Genomic DNA, 26,102 nt, shown 5'->3' with positions numbered 1-26,102 from the left:
GAAAAAGTCTCAAAACTCTGAAGGATGAGAGAGGACTTTTTTAAATGTGAATTTTGAACTACCATTAATTTCTCTTCTAAGAGATAAAGATATAGTGAAACTGGTCTAGATGCCAAAGAGTCTATCAGCTACTTTATTTTTAGAGTGAATGATTGATGAGAATAGGAAAATAATTTGTGAATGAAGTCATCAAAACAGCTTGTTAAAGGCTAGATGTGAGAAGTGAAATTGAAATCAGTGAACATGCTGTATACAGGGTCAATTGTCGATTCCACAATAAAGGTTCTACATGTGTCAGAGGCAGTGGCTTTCTTTGAAAGTATTCTCTGTCTCAAGAAACATAAACTACTGTGTGGCCTCTGAATGTTAATGCAATATTAAGAATAGACTTTTCTATGTAGTTCTGTAGACAAACTGATATACTTACCAAATATTCTTTAATGAAATATGCATTTGTTAGTTAAGTAAGCTTAAGAGGTTAATAATTTGAGGTTAATTATTGATAATTAAATTTGAGGATATAAATAAATAGATACATTTGGGAATATAAATATAAAGACTAGCCACTATTCCGGCAGCATCAAGGTCCATTAAGTGATACACTAGACTCTGTTACTTATATCTAAGCAGCATCACGTTCTTACAAACGGGATAAATACCCATAGAATTCAGTCGCCAGTGTAGTTGTTATTGAAGAAGATATTGGTATGTAAGATCACAGAGGAAATTGTGAAAAAGGAAGTGCTGAAGCTATTGAGCAGTGCTGGGATATGAGTGGCAGTGGCAGACACTGAGAGAACCATTGTTGATGGGCACCTTAGCTTAACACCAGAGATTCTCCCCATAAAATTAGCTTTTCCCCTGAATCCGGATTTATGACTCTCATTTGTAAGAGAGGAACATGTGAGGTTAGCAAAAGTATAAGGAAGGGAGAAAAGCATCAGTAGGTTCAAATAGATTTGTATATCACATACTTTTGCCTACAGATAAGATTTATGGGGTTTTATGAACACCAGGCATAAGCTAAGCACTTGACTCACATTATCTCATTTAATCTTCAGATAAGCATAAAATAGAAATGGGTCTTATAACATTTTTCAACATAAGAAAAATGAATCTTAGCAAGGTTAGCTCATCCACAATTACGTAGAGTCAAACTTGAACCCTCGACTAGCCTGAACTCGACTTTAACTACTGCACAATACTGCCTCCCAGTGGCTGGAATTTGATAAGCGTTCAGCACAGGTCAGCTGCAGAAGTGATGTGTATCTTGGGGGAAACTGGTTATAATCTTTCAAGTTTAGCTGGTATCTCAAAGACATGTAGAAAGTAGCTGCACGTATCAGAATTATTGAGATGTTGACTATCACTTTTTATATAAAAGTGTCTGATTCAAGCTGAGCTTCAAGTATGACTGCCAGCAAATCGGTGAGTACATTTTGTTTATGAAGCAAATACTTTTAGTTAATTCCTACTCAAATATAAAAGCGCTTGATGTTTGCCTGAAGCATAATCTGTGCAAACAAAATTCCACCAAGTAAAACAATTCTGCAGTGCAGTATCTGCATTTTAAACTTGTATGAATATTTCCTTCAATTGCCACGAAGCAGAAAATTTAAAAAAAAATGTAAAAAAAAGAAGAAGAAATAAAGATGCAAAGGAAAAAAAAATTGTACAAGGCTATGAGCGGTTAGCTTACAGAGTATGTCCTAGAGTATTAAGGAATTTTTTTTTGTCATTTTAAATTAAAGACAAAATAATACGTGTATAACACAGGGAACAAGATTTAGTTGTGCACGGAAAGTCTTAGCCAAGGGCAAAATCCTCAAGTAGTTATCTTTCATATACCCATCTCCAACACACACACACACGTTTGTTCTTCAGCGTCCTTTCGGACTTTTCTCAACTCTTAGTACCCCTGTTCTCAACCTCCAAAAGGCACTGTTTGGTGCTTCCCTTGCTGCCTTATAAGCTTCCCTGGTGGCTCAGAGGTTAAAGTGTCTGCCTGCATCTGCCTGCAATGCGGGAGACCTGGGTTCAGTCTCTGGGTTGGGATGATCCCCTGGAGAAGGAAACGGCAACCCACTCCAATATTCTTGCCTGGAGAATCCCATGGATGGAGGAGCCTGGTGGGCTACAGTCCATGGGGTGGCAAAGAGTCAGACACGGCTGAGCGACTTCACTTTCACTTTGCTGCCCTATTCTTTACTTCATAATCCCCCCAGACAGTTTCTTGCAAATATAGACTTCTCTTCTCTGTGTCCATAATAACATGGCAGTGAAATATTCCCTTCACCCCACCCCCAAGATATTGTAAGGTTACTAGTTAACAACTCATGAATATATCCCTTATCAGGTTTTAATGAATGAGAAAAGCTTAATGTGTTATTTTACTTTTTCATATTTATCTCACATTATGAACTCTTCTAGAAAAATGGCCTCAAAACAAATTAATTCCAAATGATAGGAATTTGAGATCCTGTTGCAGGTTGGTGGGGAAAGAAATTTCTGCAAGAGTGCCTTTGCCCCATGTTCTTTGAACTGTGCTCCAAAGGATGCTCAAGACACTTGTGTATAGGCTGACCATAGTGAACAAGTGTATAGAAAGATTATAATACCTAAGAAGAGAGGTCACTAATAATGGCATTAAGGCTGCTGTCCTTACTTCCCATTAAATGATGCCACAATGTGCAACATGCCACACGTGATGTCTGGTAAGTGGATATTAGTGACCTTGAGTCAACAATCTTTGCCTTTGTTATACAGGCTTCCTTGGTGGTTCAGATGGTAAAGAATCTGCCTGCAATGCAGGAGACCGGGCTTCAATCCATGGATTGGAAAGATCCCCTGGAGAAGGGAATGGCAACCCACTCCAGTATTCTTGCCTGGAAAATTCCATGGGCAGAGGAGCCTGGTGTGCTACAATCCATGGTGCTGCAAAGAGCAGGACATGACTGAGCGACTTTCACTCACTCAGGCATCTGATAGCATTATAACATTTTAAATTTATAATTGTCCTTACTTTTAAAATGGAATATTATCATCTTTAAACTGGGTAAGAAGACTGAAATAGAGACACAAGAGAGCCTATAAATGCTTGGATTGACCTCACATATCACACAAGTTATAATATAACATGGAAGTTAATGCAAGGAGATGGCAGAACCATTAAGACGTATCATGTTAATGCATAATTTGGAGTCTTTAAGTATCTGTGAATCAATGACTCCATTCATTGCCATATCCTTTACCATCCACCATGGCATGGAATTGTCTTTATAATATTAATTGAATCTGGACTATACGCTTTAAAATTTTCTGGACTAGCTTCTTCATTTATTATGAAAAAAGACTTTTTCTGGTAGCTCTAGCCATTACTTTGTGGCCTATGACAGAAGTTAGCTTTTTTACCCCGATTTCACTTCCCATTATCATGTCTCTCCTACTTACACATATCACAACTGCCAGATGGTAAGTTTTTCCATAGTGGGGTATGAATTACTACAAAGGCTTATTGTGTTTTCACTATCTATAAATTTGTGTTTTTTACGTAATATAACATAATGTGCTTTTAAACAACAAGAAGGATATTTAGTATCAAAACCAAAGCATCACGAATCAGAAAGGAAAGGAATCTTCTCCTTCATTCACTAAATGGTGCCATGTAGGCAGCCTTATTCTGTTGGACAATGCATCTGTGAACTGTGTTCTGTCATATTCACAAGTCTATGCAGCAATTAAAATAAATGAGTCAATTCTACATACATCAACATAGATAAATCTTGAAAACAACGATGAGTGAAAAAGCAAGTAGCAGAGAAAAATTTACATTATGTAAATTAAAAGTCATTGAATAATATATTACTGTTGAATATATACATATGTAGTAGATATGTAAAAACATGGATGTGAAAGGTACACACAAATTTAAAATAATGGCCTTTTTACCATTGGTAAGGAAGGGAAAATGATATGAAAGGGCTTCATGACATCAGGAAAAGGTACAAAGGGGTTTTTCAATTGTGTAACATTTTATTATGAAAAAAATTGATGCAAATTAACTTTTTATAATCATTAATATTTCTTAAATCTTTAGTGAATATATGAGTCTTTATTATTCTCTATATTTTTCTATGTTTGAAATATTTAATAATAATAGTAATGAAAATGATAAAGAAAACTTCCAGTTCAGAATGGGAGTGAGCTAGTAATTCTCAATTCTGCCTTTTCCAATTTTGCATTAAAATTCTCAAGGACAGAAGAGAAAAAGAAGAAGTGCCAAATTTCAGTCAATTTCAACAATTCAAACTAGGGCAAACCAACAAACTAACTGTAGAACCTGGGAGGAATGGATTCATGTTAATTATCTAATGGGGCTGGATGGAGAAAAACTTGCCTAGTTTTTAGGTAATACCATGTGTCTGCTTAGACGTAGATTGATCGCTGGGTTGGGAAGACCCCTGGAGAAGGGAATGGCAACCCACTCCAGTATTCTTGCCTGGAGAATCCTATGGACAGAGGAGCCTGGTGGGTTACAGTCCATGGAGTCTCAAAGAGTCGGGCAAACTGAAGCGGCTTAGATGTATATATATACATCTAAGATGTATATATATCTCCTATATATATAGGCTTCCCAGGAGGTACTAGTGGTAAAGAAAACAGTGAAAGTTGCTCAGTCGTGTCTGACTCTTTGGGACGCCGTGGACTGTAGGCCGCCAGGGTCCTCTGTCTGTGGAATTCTCCATAACAGAATACTGTAGCCGTTCCCTTCTCCAGAGGACCTGCCCAACCCAGGACTCAAACCCAGGTCTCCCATGTTGCCTGTGGATTCTTTACCAACTGAGTCACCGAACCCGCCTGCCAATGCAGGAGGCATAAGAGATGGGGAGTTTGATCCTTGGGTCAGGAAGATCGTCTGGAAGAGGGCACCGCAACCCACTCCAGTATTCTTGCCTGGAGAATTTCATGGATAGAGGAGTCTGGCGGGTTACAGTTCATAGGGTTGCAAAGAGTTGGACATGAGCAAAGTGACTTAGCATGCATGCTTGCATATATTTGAGATAGGACATTTTATTTTTCCATATGAAATGTTTTTTCTGAATCTCTTTATTGCCTATTCCGTTCTTAACTTTGATTGTTTGTAGAAACATTCAGTGTCTGGAGAACAAAAAGGAGAGGGGAAAAGAAAAGTTTTTTGAATTAAAAAAAAAAGCTAAAGCTTGCCACAGCATTACTGGAAAGAACTAAAATTATATTTTGGTCTTTTAACGTTCAATTTGAGTAATTTTATTTGCATAAACAACATTGTGAAGACAAATATAATACAGAAAGGAATTTCCGGATTTAGAACTTCTCCTACTTTTATATCGAGAATTTTGTGTGTGTGATCGGATCATATATTCCTCAAAAAAAAAAAAAAAAAAATGGTTTTAAAGGAAACTCTGGTCCACCTTTATCTCTAATGGCCCGGTTGGGAGTTGCTATAATAATCCTTTTACTTTTATGTGGCCATCTGGAGGCCTATTAAAAGGAGTATCTAAAACAGACTCCCCAAGTGTGCTGAGTTTGTACGTTTTCACCAAGTCACCAAAACAGGAGCGTGTTTCCTACTGCAGTAAGAAGTGACCCTTTACAGAGAGGGGTGGGGTTGGGGGGGGTGGCTGGCGTGTGGAGCGAAAGAAGAGCGACAGAAGCAGCAAGAGGTACAACTTGACCTTTCACCCTTGCCATTGTGCAAAAGGAGTAAGAAGAGTGGTTGATTCTGGTGCATGTGTTTTAAGGGTACAAAGATCTGCAGCAAGGTTTCTTTACACCTCTGGGGCTCTGTGATGAGATGGAAGAGGTTAGGGAATGTGGGAATGGGAAACGCTGAGACTTTAATGAAGCATCATGTTTCAACTGGATAATATTCCGTTTTGATTTGTGTGGAAAGCAAATATGAAATATTGAAATAATATTTCAAGTTCCCAGTTTTGTGGCTCAAATAGATATACCGAATATTCTTGCCTTTCTGAAAACTATACCTTTCATCAAAAGTACAATCCAACAGAGTTTAGGACATAAGGGTAAGTTGTGAAATGGAATTAGATAAAAGTTGGCATTTGTCTTCAGTAGATTATTAAAATCGCCACAGTAAGAAATCTGCTCATAAAGACAGAACAAGTTAGCAGGGGCTGGATATCATTTGTTCAAAATAGAGTCTTTTTCTCTACACTCATTAACCATCTTGCCCAGTAATGTGGTTGTATCCTATTAAACCTGATACATCAAAAATTAAAAAAAAATTTAGTTGCTGTCTTAAACTGCACTACAACTCAGATCTAGGACCAAATAAGATGCATTAATTGCTTTACTGCTTCACTGCAAAGCCACTCTTAAAACATAATTCCTTAATGAAGTCCGTTAATTTGTTCATGGCAGTACACAAGCTGTTCAAAATGACACAGAATTGCACTCTGTTTTCTAACCCCTGCAGTTTCTTCTGTTAGTCACTCTGTCTTGTGTTGTTATCCCATGGATAGTAATTATTTTATAGTGGCTGTAATTAGGAGAGAATTAGGCTTGGTAAACAAAACCTGCCTTCTCCTGTTAATAGCTAAGGATAATAAATTTGGCTCTGACATTCACTATATTTGGACAAGGCTTGGCCTACTTCCAGTTTTCCCAATAAGAACTTTATTATATAATTATGCCTTGGAGGGGCTCATATTACAAGGTAATTTTTTTTTTGTAAAGACACATATTGCATGGCTTCCAGCCAGTAAATGATATACTGTAATATATGCCTCCAATAAATGTTTTAAACAAAATCTCTCCAAGCAATATCCTGCTAGAGCTACACACTGCTCTTCAGCATATATTATCTACAGGATTTGTTTGTGGAGTTTTTCATAATGTAAATTATTTCTTTTTGCTCACATTGTCCAATATTATGACAAGCCGTGAAAAAAAAAAAGCCTAAATTATTTCTATCAGCAGATGACATATTTGGATCGTCAGCTTCTTATGTTCCAGTTCCTGAGGGTAGTGCTCATTAGAGAATACAAAGAAGAGAGTATTTAAGCAACATTCTATTCTTCCTTAAAGATTGGCTGTTTCTTTGCACGAAACGATTGATTTTCTTTTCCATTTTTAATATAAGTAAAATAAAACTATTGTGTCCCACTGCAAGCTAGATCTCTGATGATTCATTTGCCTTTTGTTGAACTCTTACTGAGAGGGTCACTCAAACTCGTATAGATCAACAATAAACCATGACATCACAAAATGCTAAAGTGAAGAGAACAACATTGAAAACGAATTCAAAAACAAAATCATAAAAATGAGCCATCTACTTAGAAAAATCTCAAGATTAATTTCAGAGCAAGAAAAAAATGTATTAGACTTTAAATAAATGTTAAAAATATGTGAGACATTGTTTTCTTAGAATTTAAATGCAAAATTAAAACAAGTCTTAAAATTTTTTAATATTAGGCAAAAGGATGATACAAAGAAGGACAGTAATATTTAAAAAACTACTTTGGATTTTTTCCCCCCAGATACTGAAGTTACATTTAAAATCCAACATAAGGGAGAAAACTAAAACAACCCACAAGGAGAAAAGGGAACCCTCTTACACTGTTGGTGGGAATGCAAACTAGTACAGCCGCTATGGAAAACAGTGTGGAGATTTCTTAAAAAACTGGAAATAGAACTGCCATATGACCCAGCAATCCCACTCCTGGGCATACACACTGAGGAAACCAGATCTGAGAGACACGTGCACCCCAATGTTCATCGCAGCACTGTTTATAATAGCTAGGACATGGAAGCAACCTAGATGCCCATCAGCAGATGAGTGGATAAGGAAGCTGTGGTACATATACACCATGGAATATTACTCAGCCGTTAAAAAGAATTCATTTGAACCAGTCCTAATGAGATGGATGAAGCTGGAACCCCTTATACAGAGTGAAGTAAACCAGAAAGATAAAGAACATTACAGCATACTAACACATATATATGGAATTTAGAAAGGTGATAACGATAACCCTATATGCAAAACAGAAAAAGAGACACAGAAATACAGAACAGACTTTTGAACTCTGTGGGAGAATGTGAGGGTGGGATATTTCAAAAGAACAGCATGTATACTATCTATGGTGAAACAGATCACCAGCCCAGATGGGATGCATGAGTCAAGTGCTCGGGCCTGGTGCACTGGGAAGACCCAGAGGAATCGGGTGGAGAGGAAGGTGGGAGGGGGGATCGGGATGGGGAATACGTGTAAATCCATGGCTGATTCATATCAATGTATGACAAAACCCACTGAAATGTTGTGAAGTAATTAGCCTCCAACTAATAAAAAAAAAAAAGAATAAAACAACCCGCAAATGTGAAATCCACCTCCCTCCAGTTAAATACATCTTAGTCATCTGCACTCTAGAGGCAAGGTCTGTTTCTGCTCCTCCAGTTCACTTGACATGTGTATCAGTGTTTACAGATCACTCTTAAAGAAGGAGTTTCTGAGATGGTTATCAACCTTGACTAGGATCCCCAGCTTGCTTAGTCAGATTTTCAAAGAGCCCCCCCTGTGGAAGTTCATATGAATTGTTGTTTGGTTGCTAAGTCAAGTCTGACTCTTTGCAACCCACCAGGTTTCTCTGTCCAAAGGATTCTCCAGGCAAGAATACTGGAGTGGTTTGCCATTTCCTTCTCTAGAGTATCTTCCAGACTCAGGCATGGAACTGGCGTCTCCATAAGCAAATAGTCTTCCTTCAAGTGAGATTCAATTCCCATTCCTGCCTCTCTGCTTCTATTTCTGGAGAAGGCAGTAAGTGGCCGCATTTATTCTTTGGCTGAAGTCTCCCCCTCATTTTCAGCATCGGATGCCCTGAATTGCATCAGATACCTTCTGGAATCAGACTTTCATTGCCCTCCATTTACCCCTTTTTGCGCTTCCCTGATGGCTCAGCGGGTAAAAATCCGCCTGCAATGCAGGAGACACTGGTTTGATCTCTGGGAAAGGAAGATTCCCTGGAGAAGAAAATGGCAACCTACTCCAGTATTCTTGCCTGAAAAATCCCATGGCAGGTTACAGTCCAAAGAGTCGCCACGAGTTGGACCTGACTGACTGACTGAGGAGCACATTATTACTGGAATATCCCTTCCTGCCCTGGTGTTGACCAAGCACAGAGCCGAGAGCTCTCAGTAACTGTTGCCTACCCTTGTCCACAAAGCCTTTCACCTAAAAGAATGTTTATTATGTTTCTGTTTGGTAAATAGCAGAGTTCTAGCATTCAAATGTAATTCTTACTTTAGGGAAAATAATCACAATTATTGTTCTGTTCCAAGAATACCATTCTGTGTCAGTAAGGTTAAACTATCAAGCATGTGTATTCTAAACTGTTTAGAATCCATTTAGCATTAGTTCCATTTAGCATTTATTGAGTGTCTACTACATCCATGGAAGTGTATGAAAGCAGAAAAAATTTAAGGTAGGGAGGGCTTTTTTTTTTTTTAATTATCTTTAGCAGCTCAGAACACTTATTGGAAAGATCTTGTTTATCCTCGGGAAATCCCAGAGGCGAAGGTAAGTCGTGTCTCCTGAGCTGGCGGTGGCTGTTACTGCTGCCGCCTCTTTTCTTCTTTGCTCTTCAGAAGAATTAAAGGCACACTGAGATTAAGTTGTGTGCTTCAACAATGCAGCAAATCAGTGGTGGAAGATTGTCCAGGAAAAGTGATTCAAAAGCCAATCCCCTATGTGTTGCTCCTGTCTTGTTCTGTACCTTCCTTGTTTGACTGGAATTATGCTGATACAGGCTTTAATTAGAAAAAGTATTGTGCTATTGCTGATCAGCAGGTAGTATATCTTTATTCCTTATAATAACCGTCATCACAGAAATAGGGTTTAGAGAAGAGGGAAGTAATGCAGATTTACGTGTGCTATGGTGCTTTTTCCTTGGGACAAAAATCCTGCATGGAATTAGCTTCATTAAATGACAGGTTTCATGTTTTCAGCAAGAAAGGAAATTATGTTTCAGGTTTTGGTCTCTTTGTAAACAATGGGAACTGCTTTATTAGGATGTAAAAACTACCATTCCCGTACTTCCTAAGTAGCTGAAATAATCATTTTGATGCGTCCATAAATAGACTGTCAGAGAGAGATGCTTTGGATTCTGAAGGCACATTTTGGCACTAAAATTAAAGACCTTTTGTCTTCATAATGAATTTGAAAAGAGACAAAAATAAAAACTCAAAAAACGACAGAATCATGAACACTAGAGTTGAGAAAGAACTATCAAGTCATCTCATTTTTCCCCCTCTCACATGGTTCTCTGGAGGACATTCATCCATTGAAAATGATAACATTTTTCCAGAATTGTGTCTTTTACTTCAGAGGAGACACTATTTCACTGTATCACTTTGAGGAGAGTGAGCTTAAATCTTGACTTGCTCCTGGGTCCTGGTCTATACACAGCTTAACCAGCTAGGTGAAGATCTTTTCTTTTTCCCTTTCATGACCTATTGAGTCCTTGAAATTTTCTGCTTAAAAAGTCCCTTCTAACTTCAAAGTGTATGACAGTCCTATGGAGGTGGGTCATGATTTGGCCACTCTATTAAGTTGTTTTAATCCATTCTCATAAATCAATCCCTTTAGCTCCTTCATCATGGTAGTGGCTGTTTTGTGACATCCTCTCATTTTTTGACATGATTCTCATACTGGAATCTCTCAGCTCCAAGCACAACTCTAGGTGAGGATTATGTTTTGGCAAGCACAAAGTAATCAGAATGCCCACAATTTTGCAGATATTAGAACACCGAGGAGTAGATGGCAAAGGTTTCTGAATTGAAAGAAGAAAAGAACATCTCACCTGCAGTATTTTGCTGATCCTTTATCCTATGCAATGCATTTACTACAGAGAGCATCCCCATTCTACACTATGTGCTATAATATATGGTCTGGCTGGAAAAGACAAAAAAAATGTTAGTCTGTATTAGAGCAGTTAACTTGGCTTCCACAATTCCTCCCCTGCTGCTCTCCAAGTCCCACTTCAGCTGTATTTCACTCCATTAACTTTGGCAATGGGTATTTGCTCTCAATAAATGTGTGTGGGTGTGTATGTGTGTTTGTATTTGAAAAGAGTTTATGCAGACAACTCCAAATAGCTCCAAAAGTGATTGTATAATTAAAGAAACTATTTCCCTGCTGTTGATAGTTATTTTTTTTAAAACATCATCTGTCAGCCTAGGCTACTGAGATTGATGTTCTGAATTATTTTTCTTTTTAAACCCGAAAGAAATGTCTTCTTCACGTCTCTGCCCTAACTTCATCACTCTTATCCTGGATCTTCCTTATAGTCTGATTGTGAGATTAATTCCCAGAGGGCTATCAACATCCACTGTGAATGTTAAAGAAATGGGTTCAGGCTCAGGTCTTGTAAGGTTCTGAACTCTCTGCAGACTCTTCCAAACACTTTGAACTGAAGTTTTGAATTTTTCTATTAGCTAGTGGAAATGGTAAAATAAGCTCAAACACAGTGACTTCCAACTATGGTAAGCTTAGCACAAATCTTATCTGCTTAGATGGGGCAAAGGACAATTTGGGGTTTACCTGGGAAGGTTAGTATGGTCACAGCATGTTTTAGTTTTTGCCAGAAAAAAACTGCATTTTGGACCCAGTCTTAATAAACATACATATAAGTTGAACCAAGTCTCTTTTATACTGACAGATGTATGTCATACGATAGGGGTTCAAAAATTTGCTAGAGAGTATCTATGCTCATTACTCAGGAGCTTATTAAATAAAGATTAGTATCTTTGTCAGTGAAATTTTGGGTAATATTGAGAAAGCCAACATAATTTATTAAGATGGCATTCATAAAAAACGTCAGGCATAGGTCTTAGAAGATGTTTCTGAAATAATATCCTAAAAAGCTCACTAGAAAAAGATGAACTGTGAATTGATGTTGAAGTCTAAAAATTGGGGAGAGAACCCTTTGATCAGAAAATGCATTTCCTCTATTCAAAAGTTTCTAGGATGTATTTTACAGGGAATAGAACCTTGTCTATACACTTGAAAATGAGTGTTTATACTATACATATATCCAGCAACATTTTAGTTACCCTAAACTCTAACTGTCTGATCATTTATAATGTACAAGTTTCAATGAGGAAAGGTAAAGATCCATAAGAGATGTGATTAAGGTAAAAAAGATACCTGACATTCTGAGAACAAATAAGATTTTTCTTAATTGCAGCTTCTTCAGATCAAGAATTAGGTGATCTTGGGGGAAAAAAAAGTCACTTACATATCTTGAAACTTAGTTGCTTTATGTGTAAAATGTGAGTTTAGAAATGACCTGTGCAGTAGTCTTTTATTTTTTTCCTCAGTATGAAAACTACACCTCTTTCATCAGGTAGCTCTATCTGCACCTTTGGATTCCAGACAGAAAATCTAATCTCACTGGCCCCATCTGAGTCTCTTTCTGGAGAAACTCAATTTAAACAGAAATATACCCAGGTGGCACTAGTGGTAAACAACCCGCCTGCCAATGCAGGAGATGTAAGAAACTCGGGTTCGATCCCTGAGTCAGGAAGATCCCCTGGAGGAGGGCATGGCAAACCACTCCAGTATTCTTGCCTGGAGAATCCCATGGACAGAGAAGCCTGGTTGGCTTTGCATCCAAAGGGTCACAAAGAGTTAAACATGACGGAAGTGATTTGCATGCACATACAGAAGTAGGAGAAGGCAATGCACCCCACTCCAGCACTCTTGCCTGGAAAATCCCATGGGCAAGGGAGCCTGGTAGGCTGCAGTCCATGGGGTCGCGAAGAGTCGGACGCAACTGTGTAACTTCACTTTCATTTTCCACTTTCATGCATTGGAGAAGGAAATGGCAACCCACTCCAGTGTTCTTGCTTGGAGAATCCCAGGGACGGAGGAGCCTGGTGGGCTGCCGTCTATGGGGTCACACAGAGTCGGACACGACTGACCTGACTTAGCAGCAGCGGCAGCAGCAGCGCAGAAGTAGGAGAGAATCAGCTGAGTCACCAGAAGGGGGCGCCCAGAGGGAAGGTCCACAGGGCCACCACAGAGGTCTCCACCCGCTTTCCATCTTCCTGGAACTTGGAGTCTCAGCAACTCTTTCCAAGTTGTGTCTCACTAGAGTTCCAATAACCTCCCTTCCTGCTCTTTTAACTTAAATCCAATGAGAGTCCATTTTGGATGCCTCCAACCAAAGTACATTAATTGATGCAGTCATCTTGCTGTGAAATGTTTCCTCTGAAGCAATGAGAATGTCCTTTCCCTTATCCCAGTGGTTCTTGACTTTAGGGGCCTCTGAGACATAACATGGGGAAAGAGGTGGCAAAAACAAATAATATTGGGTTCAAACCCCAGCTATGACCCTTGGTCAAGTCACTTCTGTCTGAACTTTAGTTTTTTCATCTGTTAAATAGGTACCCTATTGTGCACCTTCAAGTGTCAGCAGGATAGTTTACTGAGGCTGGCAACCCTGTATTAGGCACCCTTGTTCACTTTTGAGCTCAACTCACAGTAGGCTAATCCCAAAGGATGGGGTTAGTAGAGTCAGACCTGAATTTCCATTTCAGGTCTACTCTTCCTATGTCTGCGACCCTCAGCAAGTTTCTTCAGAGTTTTTACTCTGTACTCTGCAATTTCCACATCTTTTAAAATGGTGATAATAGCCACTCCCTTTTAGTGTTGCTGTGAATGTTAAACTAAATATAAACATGTAGAAACTGATATTCTTACTATTCATAACTACAAATGTTTGTTGAAACAACTGAAAACTGGATTCCAAGAGTCTGTCCCAGCAAGTATTTATGAAGCATTTTAATGTGTCAGAACTGTTCTGAACACAATTTCTTTCCTTTTCATTGGAAAGACTGTCTCCACTGATATCACCCCATCCTGTATATAGAGAGCATTGATTATATACTTTGAAGGGGCAAATGCACACTCTGAATATATCCCCAAATACCTGTACTTCTGTCTTAAATGGCATCTTCCAGATGATCAGTCTTTCCCTTTTACACTCAATTACTTTATTTCTTCTGTTGCACTTATCCTTATATGAAATCATATTTGATTGTCTCTATATAAATACATATATGAATATGAATAAAAATATATGTAGAAAGAGACTAACTATACTCTTCTACCAAATTATACTCTCCATAATAGAAACAAGGATTATATTTTCTTTGCCTTAAACAGGATTCATCATATAATAGTTGCTCAATAAAATTTTTAATGAGTGAATTCATGACTATATTTTTTGAGAATGCTTAGTTAACACTTGGCCATTTAACAACAGAAAGGGGCTATGAACTACACAGATGTTTAAATCATGGTCTTTATAAATTTCTCTCAGAAAGGAACAGCATAGATGACTTGGCTTATTTGATGGCATCTGATCAGAACCCAGCAGAAGATACAGGGAACAGACAGGCCCTTGAAGAAAACAAATATAAGGAGTGTGCTTATAAATTAGTTATATTTGCCCTGGTGCTGGTAGGCACAGCAGAAGGTGAGTCTGCTGATGATTTGAGAAGAAAATGTGGGGTCCCTGGCTTGATAAAATCTATCTTCATCCTCTCTACAATCCCCATGGGTTTCATTCACTTGGAAGAGTGACATCAGTGCATTCAATTGAAACTACCAGATTCAGGGAAACGAGCATTAGACACAAGTGGCAACCACATGTTTCTCCTTAGTGATGGTCCTGGCTGGCGACCAATTCCAGAAAAGCATTCTGCAGGCTGGGAATTTGAAAGGCCAGTGCAGCAACTATTTTTTTTAATGGTTTTCATAACAAATATTAGAACATTGTAAAGAAACATGAGGGAGAAGGATGCCAAGCAGGGCCCCTGCAAATAAAACCAAGAATTCCCAAAGATACTGGGGTTAACAAAGGAAAAATGCAGCCATCGTGAATGCAGTTTGTGTCTAAATCCTCCACCTGGTACATAAGGGGATGCCTTCACTTAGCTATTGCTGTCCCTGGGCAGAGGTGAGAGGGATGCTGGTAATAACAAAGACAGTCCCCGATGATGGCAAGTCTAATTACAGGAGGAAAAAAAAGTGCAGAGAAAGAAAGAGTTTGGTTTTCCCAAGATGTCACTTTATTACCAGCCTGACACGGCAACTTCAAGGGTCATTTCTTTACGGTCACTAAAATACCAAAACAGTCGGAAAAATAGCACAGAGGCCACAGCCAAAGCCCCTGATGCTTCATTTCTGAAAACATTTTCCCACAAAGGCAGCTTTTAAAAATTGTTTTTCCCCTTTTAATTAAAGAGCCAATTTTGTTCCTCTGGATATCTGTAAATAGTCAACAGGATAAAAAGAAGAGGGAGGGCAGGAGGATAAAGGTGAAGAAATGAATACACACACAGAGATGCACGCAGGAAGAGAGTGAGCAAGAGAAAAAGAAAGAGAATGAATAGTCCAGAAGTCTAAAGCATTAAGGAAAGAAAGTATAATACTATCCTTTGGAAATTAGCAAGATACCTTACCAAGTACATTAATTAGATTTTTCTTGAATGAATCACAATCTTTTGAAAAGATTTAATAGAAATTTTAAATATCTATTCTCATTAATGTTCTAAAAAGGGAATAATATTATAAAGCTAGAGAAAATTTTTTTTCTAAATATTATTATTTTTCCCATAGCCTATTTTAGTAAAGACAACTGATGATAGCTAAAGTTATAAATGAACTCAATCTCATTTTTCTGACTATGAGCCTATTAATTCAGACAGGATTTATTCTCAAGTAGTTTGAACTTGTAAGGATTTACCATGTACATAGTGAATATGTTCAGAAAGAGGAAGGAAACCATAGGTGAAACACCTGTCTCTGGAACTAAAAATATCCTCAGAGTAAGTTTCCACTACAGAGCTGCTTGTAAAACAAATTTCTGCATAGGAAACCTTATAATTCCACTCCGTCCTTTATAAAATCTGACATGTTTCTACTGACAAAACTTGAAATCACAGAGCTTAAAAATCACATTTAATGGTACTTGTAAACCTTTAACTGTTGTACATAGAATAGCCAAGTGATATTTTTCTCATATGATAGCAATTATCATCACTAAATTACATAATATATATAGTTTGACTGTCAATTCCCAGTACCATATTTTTTGTTTGTTTCTGCTTTTCCTCCATGCCTAAATGTTACCACAAAATGTGGGCATGAAAGTGAAAATCTTTAGACCCTTGCTGTAAAAGGTATATCATTTCACTGCCTCAGGCAATTGTGGAAGATGACACTGTTAATCAGGAATTTTTTTCTTTTTCCAAGTATCTCAATGAAGTAAGTTGTTAGATTTGTTTTCTTCTCTCTCTGATGCTGATATTTCATTTTGCTTCTATAAAATTAGATAATTCATTCTTGCTTTCAAGTTTCTACATATAAAAGAACATAGGTTTCCACTTGCAGATAATTAAAACGTATCTGTATTATAAAGCTAATTCCTAACTGATCTCCCTCCTTTCATTCTTCTCTCCTCCTTCCATTATTCTGGGCAGTGAAGCTGGAGTAACCTTTTATAAAAGGAAATGAGATCATGTTACCAGGACATTTAAAAGAAGATCTTCCAGTGAGTTCCCCTTGTATCCAGAATAAAATCCAAGTTTATTGCCATGACCAACAAGACCCCGATTGATCTGCCACTGCAGACTGCCCCAGCCTCTGTCCCCACCACCTATCACTCTCACTGAACTTCCATCAGGCTCCTTTCCTTCTCTGGACTGGAGCTCTTACTTATGACTGCAATGACTTTTGACCTCCTTTGCCTTTGAGTCTCACTTCAAATGTCACCTCCTCAGAGAGATGTTCCCTGGTTTAACTTCTAAAGTGCTTTCTTCAGTTACTGTACCCTCCCCTAGTTATTTCCTCCAACTGCACTCTTCACAGTCAGTACTTTTCTTGGTTAGTAATGTGTTTGCTTTATATTTTCTGCCTCCTCCAGCCTACCACTAGAATAAAACTCCAGGAGAGGAAAGATCTCATCTGTTCTGCCGACTTCTGTATCCTCAGAACATAGTACAGTGCTTAACATATGGTAGATGCTCAATGAGTAAATGAATGAATTCATTGATGATGAGAGTGCTGGCTTGTCTTTATAAAATTATTAAAATTCCAAAGAGGTAGACTTCTACAAGATAAGACTTCCTGAATCCTGATCAGATTCTACAGATGAAGAGATCAGAAAGGGAAGTTTTTTACTAAAATGATTTAACCTAAATTCTTTGCATAACCTATGGAAGCTTTTTGCTTGTTTGAATTTTCTTGTAACAGAGTTATGTATGTCTGTGGCTTTTAAAATGGCAGTATTCTTGACTCCAATAGCTCAAGGAACTCATAGAGCTGGTGATAGAGCTAACTTTAGTCTTATCACTAATCATTAATGGTACTGCACCATTGATGATTACCAATTATCAATTTGTAACCCAACCCTTTGCAGAGAGCATCATCATGATGTTAATAAATAAAAAGTCCCAATGTTATCCAGATATTTCTGACACAGGTTTTTATTGAGTTAGAATTCAGGGATTAAAAAAGATAGAACCAACAATGAATAAATTGAAATTTTAAGAGTAATACATATTTTCATTGGATATATGAAGGTTTTCATGAATTTATTTATACTTTGGTGGAGTTTGACCAACCTAGACAGCATATTAAAAAGCAGAGACATTACTTTGCCAACAAAGGTCCGTCTAGTCAAGGCTATGGTTTTTCCAGTAGCCATGTATGGATGTGAGAGTTGGACTATAAAGAAAGCTGAGTGCCGCAGAATTGATGCTTTTGAACTGTGGTGTTGGAGAAGACTTTTGAGAGTCCCTTGGACTGCAAGGAGATCCAACCAGTCCATACTAAAGGAGATTAGTCCTGGGTGTTCATTGGAGGGACTGATGTTGAAGCTGAAACTCCAATACTTTGGCCACCTGATGTGGAGAGCTGATTCATTTGAAGAGACCCTGATGCTGGGAAAGATTGAGGGCAGGAGGAGAAGGGGATGACAGAGGATGAGATGGTTGGATGGCATCACCAACACGATGGACATGGGTTTGGGTGGACTCCAGGAGTTGATGATGGACAGGGAGGCCTGGCGTGCTGTGATTCATGGGGTCGCAAAGAGTCCAACTGAGCAACTGAACTGAACTGAACTAAACTGGGGGAGTTTGAGTGATAGGAGTGCATGTTACCCTAATGAGATGACTCATTCTGAGGCTCCAGATAGTTTCAGAATGGGAGGCCATTTACCAGAAAGACTTAACTAACATTTTGTTCTATGTGATTCTTTTTTTGGTTGGTCCTCTTGTCTGCATCCTTTATAATTAAACTAATCTTAACTATAACACTTTCTTGAATTCTGTGAGTTTTTCTAGCAAATTATTAAACTGGAGGGTGTCATGAGAAACATCAAATGTTTAAGCCAGCCACTCAGAAGTATAGTTGGTCTGGGTTGTTTGGTGATCCCCAAAGTGAAACTGGCATGTGATGATGGGACAGTTCTGTGGAGAACTGAGCCTCAACTTGTGAAGCCTGATGCTAACTCTAGTGTCAGGATTGTGCCACAGTACACCCAAAGGAGGGGAACCAGGGTAATTAACTATTTCCTTAACATTCTAAAACTAATTTAATTTACCCATCTCTTCATTCTTTATAACTGCAAGTTCAGTGTCCTCTCCAGTATTTCTGATGGCTCATGGAGATCTACTCATGGTTGTTCAAATTGAACTCATTTTCCTTGATCAATTTTTATTGCTTTGTCCACTCAGCAACTTCAACTGAGGACTTGGCAAGGATTAGATACTGTGCTGGATCCTGGGTATCAGGGCGTGTAACTGTATAAGACAGAAATGGTCCCTGTTTTAATGGCACTCACAGTCTATTAGCATAGACCAAGATATTCCAGGGAACAGACAACCATGTGAGTGATTATAAACTGTGTCCCTTTATCCTTCTTGATGTCTTTCCCTTCCCTCAACAACTCACTCCAAACAATAGTTAACAGCTCTTTCTCTTTTATTTCCCAAGTTGCCCCTAATAGATTCTTACAGACTTTTTCTGTTGCTTTGGGAATTAATGTAGGGAAAATACTACATTGAGTTAGAAACAGTTTAACCTAACTATCAGGCATCATGTTTCTAAAATTCCTAATCCATCCCTCTACCGGAAGTCCATCGAGGGCTATCTTTCTCAAGTCCCTACCAGGTCACCAAGGTGCTGTCCCTCTTTCTCCTTGCAGGGAGCCCTCTTCTGTCTCCTCCCCATTTAACTCAAGAATCACTGCTAGCTTCTTCTGAAGAGCTCCCTGAAGGCTCAGTCTCTTTCTTTCAGACAATCCCCAAAGAATGTGGCTACCTGCTCATGACAAAGAGTTGCACTAAAGTATGTCCCTACATAAATAGCACTCTTCTTTTGTTAGATCCCAGCCCCACCACCATCAGATGCAAAAATGTCTTCAGGGTAAAATATAACATTAATGTACCTAATGTTATATTAGTGTAATGCTAATATAAAGGTTAGTGTAATGCTAACCTTTTCTTAAACACTTTTCCTCTCCTATCACATTATTCTCTTTCTTTTTGTACAGTTTGAGTATTTAAGATTGCTCAGAATATGTTTAAATTGATATTTAGTTTACTTTCATTACTAGAAGTGTAAGTAATCATATGGGTTAAATATTATGGATTTTGTTTATCTTGTTTTTCTTTTATTAATGTGTGTTATTTAAATATTTATCTCTATTTATACCTATCTTTATATTTTGAGAATATGTATGTCTGTATGTGTATATATATATGTATACATACATAATTATATATAATCATATTATGTTATGAAATTTTGATATTATGCTATAGAAAGATTGATATTGAAAAAACAAAACAGAAAGGGCTTTAAGCATAACTTCATTTCATTCTTTTCTTTACTTAGGCATCCATTATTTCTGTATGTAAAATCATTTAAACCATATGTTTTCTTAAAATGACAAGAAAATAAATTATTTGACTATTTATTTTATGCAGAAATAAATGGTTACATTTCTTACTTGACTAATTAATTTTGTATAATGCAGTCTTACTGCCTTAATATCCCCTCTACCAAGTACATTTCTATTGAGATGACGTCAAAGGACTTTGCAGTGTGGACAGACCCATAAATCTACCTAGTTTCATACTGAGATGAAGATCTCTAAACTCAAATTCGGTATAGGTCATAAGCAGTGCAATGAATCACATTCTGTAAAGGCATTTGACCTGACTGCAAATTATTTCCATGTTTTGTAGATGCAACAGACTGTACAAGGAAACTTTGTCCCTTTTGCCTAGAATCCCTGGGAAATGCTATGTGCAGTCTGTAGGTAACACTGGATCATAACTTGTGTATCATTTCCTGGACTATAATGAATTCACTTTTATCTGACTACATTCAGTTTGAAGAAGCATTTTTTAAGTGCCTACTGTACGCCAGGCACCTCAGCAGTAGAACTGAGAGGAGAAAACCTCTTTGGCTCTTTGGTAGCCAGTTGAAAACAACAACCAAAAAACACATACGAAACCTCACATTTAGAGATTTTCTTTTCTTTTGTTGAAAATGGCTCGTTGTGGTTCTTCCTCAGTGTAGTATTCAAACACAGTTGGTTGCCAGACACTACTTAGCTATAATCATACAGAGCAAATAATTTTTAGAGCTATGAGTTTCCTGTTTTTAAAGAAAACACAGAGCATATAGGAGGAGAGGAACAGATTTGGCATTAGTTAAGGCGTTAGTGCCAAAAAATGAAATAAAGTAGACCAAAATAAACCACTATAAAATCTGCCTGTCAAAATAGAGTTATGTCTGTGCTCAGTAGATGTAGAGCATAGAACTAGCCTTTGAATGTTTTCTCCTACATAGACCTCCCCAAAGCTGCAAACAGCTGTGGAGACAGTGCAGAATGAATTTGATGGGGGAGTCATCAAATCTTTGCAAAAGAGTTTTGATTTATTAAGGCTAAACTATAGCTATATCTGATTTTCTCGCTAACATACAAATGGGGACAAGATGTCATTTTCCCACCACTCTCTTTCCATTTACGCACGTTAAATGCACTTTAAGGCAGAGAACATGCCTTTCTGATTTTGGCATGTAATTGTTTACACTCAGTTAAAATAAAGTACAAATTGGATGGTGAAAAAATTAAGCTAGTATTCCATTTCTATGAAATTAATTTTTATTTATTTCCAAATAAACCAATTAATGGGAGAAAAGAGATTTAGAAAAGGTGATAGTTGATTTGAGCAACTTTTCTGAAGGTATCCAAAAATGAAGGAGAAATCCCACCCTGCTTTGGTTCTTTACTCTGAGGTGAATGCCCCCGACATGATTGCAACTTAAACACAATGTGAAAAGAGAAGTATAATTGGGTTCTAATTCTGTTTGAGCCATTAACTAGCTGGGTCACCTCCAGTAAGTTGCTTTTCTCACTGTTCTCATTTTGACTTTTTTTCACTTTTCTCACTTTGACTTTATCTTTGTTATTGAAGTATAATTGACACAGAAGGTTACGTTAATTTCAGGGGTCCAACATAGTAGTCCAGCATTTATGTACATATGATCACTATAGTAAATCTAGTTGCCATCTATCCTTTTAAAGTTATTACAATATTACTGATTATATTCTCTATTGTGTATATTATATCCCCATGGCTCATTTATTTTAAACTGGAAGGTTTGTGCCTCTAACTCTCTTTACCTATTTCATCCATCACTCCTGACTCTCTCCTCTATGGTAACTACCTGTTCGTTCTCTGCCTCTATGAATCCATTTCTGTTTCGTTCTTAGATTCAACATATAAATGAAATCATACATTATGTGACTCTCTTTGTCTAACTTATTTCTCTTAGCATAATATTCTCTAGGCCCACTCATGATGTCACTGATTGAAACATTTTTTTTATGGCTGAATCATTTTCCATTGTATATCTGTACCATATCTTCTTTATCCATTCATCTAATGATAGACACAGGTTGCTTCCATATCTTAGCTATTGTGAATAGTGCTGCAATGAACAGATGTGTGCATAATCATTTCAAATTAGTGTTGTTATCTTTTTTGTGTAAATACCCAGATGTGGAATTGTTGGATAATACAAGGCTATGGTTTTTCCAGTGATCATGTATGGATGTGAGAGTTGGACTGTGAAGAAAGCTGAGCGCCAGAAAATTGATGCTTTTGAACTGTGGTATTGGAGAAGACTCTTGAGAGTCCGTTGGATGGCAAGGAGATCCAACCAGTCCATCCTAAAGGAGATCAGTCCTGGGTGTTCATTGGAAGGACTGATGCTGAAGCTGAAACTCCAATACTTTGGCCACCTCTTGCAAAGAGTTGATGCATTGGAAAACACCCTGATGCAGGGAGGGACTGGGGGCAGGAGGAGAAGGGGAGGACAGAGGGTGAGATGGTTGGATGGCATCACCGACTCGATGGACATGAGTTTGAGTAAACTCCGGGAGTTGGTGATGGACAGGGAGGCCTGGCATGCTGCGATTCTTGGGGTCGCAGAGTCAGACACGACTGAGCAACTGAACTGAACTGAACAGTAGTTTTAATTTAATTTTTGGAGAATCCTCCATATATTTTTCCATAGTGGCCATATTAGTTTACATTCCCACCAATAGTGAACAATGGTTCACTTGTCTCCAAATCCTTGCCAACACTTGTTATTTTTTGTGTTTTGATAATAGCCATTCTGATAGGTGTGAGGTAATATCTCATTTTAGTTTTGCTGGGCATTTCCCTGATGATTAGTGATGCTGAGAACCTTTTCATGCACCTGCTGTTCATCTGTGTTCTTCGGAAAAATGTCTATTTAGGTCCTTTGCCCATTTTTAAATCAGGTTTTTATTTTTTTGAGTTAGTTCCTATACATATCTGGGCTTCAGATTCTTGAAAATAAAGGGCATGAGTACATTGTTTTCAGTTGTGGTTCAGAGGGTCCAAGGAGCATTTTCATGAAGGTTATAGAGCCTGGGCTAGCAGGTAGGGTTTCCCCAATCCTGTCTCAACCAAGCAACTCTGCTTCTCTCGGAATCATTTATCTTCCTTCCAAATAAGATTTTGTTTGGCAAGAACTCTGACACTAAAATCAATTAGAATATCTTTTTCCTCTTAAAGTTTATGGCCCTTTCTTTATGGTCTCTAGCTCCTTTATCCACTGTGAGCTACTAGTTCCCAAGCAATTCATCTTCTTCTTTTCTGGCAAAGGACTAGTGCAGGGTAAAATTAAACTGAGTAGGTGGGTTTCCCTTAAGATGTGTTCCAGATTTCACTTTTGCAGGAAGTCAGGAGAGCTGTACAACCCTTGGAAAAGAGTTGTTAAATGCAATAAGACAGCTTTAGAGATTTTTATAGTGGCTTATTTTAGTCGACATTAGTAATTCATTTTTGGCATATCAGCCCCCACTAATGTCAAGTTGTGCTCTGGGACTTTTGCAAAATATATCACACTTATGCATATTTTCCAGCTCTCATAGCGATACAGAACATTTGTGCAGGCTTTTGTCCAGTACTACACATAGTTGAAAAGATATTTTTTGCTGTCTTAAGTAATATTAACTATCTTTTCATTGCCAAATCTAGGGCCTATTTTCAGCTCCAACTTCTTCCAATTTTCTAAGACATATGTCAATGATGGCTTTCGTTTATTGATATAACTCGTCTCATGTCTACTGCTATTATTGGTTCCTAATCTTCATTTCTCATGACTGCTTCTTTTGCTTTCTGTTTGGATTTTAACTTATGCTTGGAATTATTTCCTCTTGCTATATTTGGATCACAGATCTATGCCTAACCTGTGGTCCCTAGTCACTACTAATAGGTAATGCCCACATTTGCACTCTAGCCTTATCTTCTTACCTAGATTCTCAATGCCTGTATCTTTTTGCTTCCATGATATTTTTTTATACATGTTACACCAGCACCTCAATTTCACCTGCTCCAGCTAAATTCAACTTTCCCCACTCCCCAACCTCTTTCTCTGGTTCTTTCTCTCTGATCTAGTCTATTAAAATCAATCAGTGACACAATAGGCTTTCTATGCCTTTTGTTCCTAGAAAAGCAGTTTTTAGATGTTTCTCCCCCAAAACTATTACATACCTTCTACAAGTGTGCTAGAATGAGATAATAAAGATGCTAGAGCAACAGTTCCAATGAAAGCAATGGTTGCTGGCTCCTTATTGGCTAACATTTTCCTGTTTCTTCTGTATCTTTGGTATTGGAGGAAAGTTTGAAATCGGCTGCCTTAAAATTCATAGTTGACCATTTCCTTTATTTTATTTTTCTACTTTGTGACTAAGCTTCATTTTTTCTCATTATAATCTCAACAGGACTTCTTTTTAATTCACATTCTCCATCCATACCCTTCAATAGTAGACCTTTTCTCTACATTCCTGTTGCACTTCATTTATGCTATGCTGTTCTTAGTCAGTCAGTCTTGTCCAACTCTTTGTGACCCCATGGACTGCAGCACACCAAGCTTCCCTGTCCTCCACTATCTCACAGAGTATGCTCAAGTACATGTCCCCTGAGTTGGTGATGTTATCCATCCTGTTTGTTGTTGTTCAGTTGCTAGGTCATGTTTGACTCTTTGTGACCCCATGGACTGTAGCATGCTAGGCTTCTCTGTCCTTCACTATCTCCTGGAGACTACCCAAACTCATGTCCCTTGAGATAGTGATGCCATCCAACCATATTGTCCTCTGTTGTCTCCTTCTCCTCCTGCCTTCAATGTTTCCCAGCATCAGAGCATTTCTTAATGAGTCGGCGCTTTGTATCAGGTGGCCAAAATACTGGAGCATCAGCTTAGGCATCAGTCATTCTAATGAGTATTCAGGATTGATTACCTTTAGGATTGACTGGTGTGATCACCTTCGGTCCAAGAGACTCTCAGGAATCTTCTCCAACATCACAGCTCAAAAGCATCCTGCTATCTAGGTTTGTCATAGTTTTTCTTCCAAGGAGCAAGAGTCTTTTAATTTCATCTCTGCAGTCACCATCTGCAATGACTTTGAGCCCAAGAAAATAAAGTCTGTCACTGTTTCCATTGTTTCCCCATCCATTTGCCGTGAAATGATGGGACTGGATGCCATGATCTTCATTTTTTGCATGTTGAGTTTTAGGCCAGCTTTATCACTCTCCTCTTTCATCATCATCAAGATGCTCTTGAGTACTTCTTCACTTTCTGCCATACGGTGGTATCATCTGCATATCTGAGGTTATAGATATTTCCCAGCAATCTTGATTCCAGCTTGTGCTTCATTCAGCCTGGCATTTCACATGATGTACTCTGCATATAAGTTAACTAAGCAGGGTGATAATATATAGCCTTGACATACTCCTTTCCCAATTTGGAACCAGTCTGTTGTTCCATGTCCAGTTCTAACTGTTGCTTCTTGACCTGCATACAGGTTTTTCAGTACACAGGTAGGGTGGTCTGGTATTCCCATCTCTTGAAGAATTTTCCAGTTTGTTGTGATCCACACAGTCAAAGACTTTAGTATAGTCAAGGAAGTAGAAGTAGATGTTTTCCTGGAACTCTCTTGCTTTTTCTATGATCCGACGGATGTCGGCAATTTGATCTCTGGTTCCTCTGCTTTTTCTAAATCCAGCTCGAATAGCTGGAAGTTCTCGGTTCACATGCTATTGAAGCCTGGCTTGGAGAATTTTGAGCATTACTTTGCTAGTGTGTGAAATGAGTACAATTGTGTGGTAGTTTGAACATTCTTTGGCATTACCTTTCTTTGGGATTGGAATGAAAACTGACTTTTTCCAGTCCTGTGGCCACTGCTGAGTTTTCCACATTTGCTCATGTATTGAATGAAGCACTTTAATAGCATCATATTTTAGTATGTGAAATAGCTCAACTGGAATTCTATCACCTCCACTAGCTTCGTTCTTAGTGATGCTTGACTTTGCACTCCAAATATCTGGCTGGAGGTGAGTGATCGCACAGTCATGGTTATGAGTCACTAACTTTTTTTGTATAGTGTTTCTGTGTATTCTTGCCACCTCTTCTTAATATCTTCTGCTTC

This window comes from Dama dama, chromosome 33 (genome assembly GCF_033118175.1).
Source record: "Dama dama isolate Ldn47 chromosome 33, ASM3311817v1, whole genome shotgun sequence".
NCBI lineage: Eukaryota > Metazoa > Chordata > Mammalia > Artiodactyla > Cervidae > Dama > Dama dama.
This window is presented reverse-complemented; position numbering follows the sequence as displayed.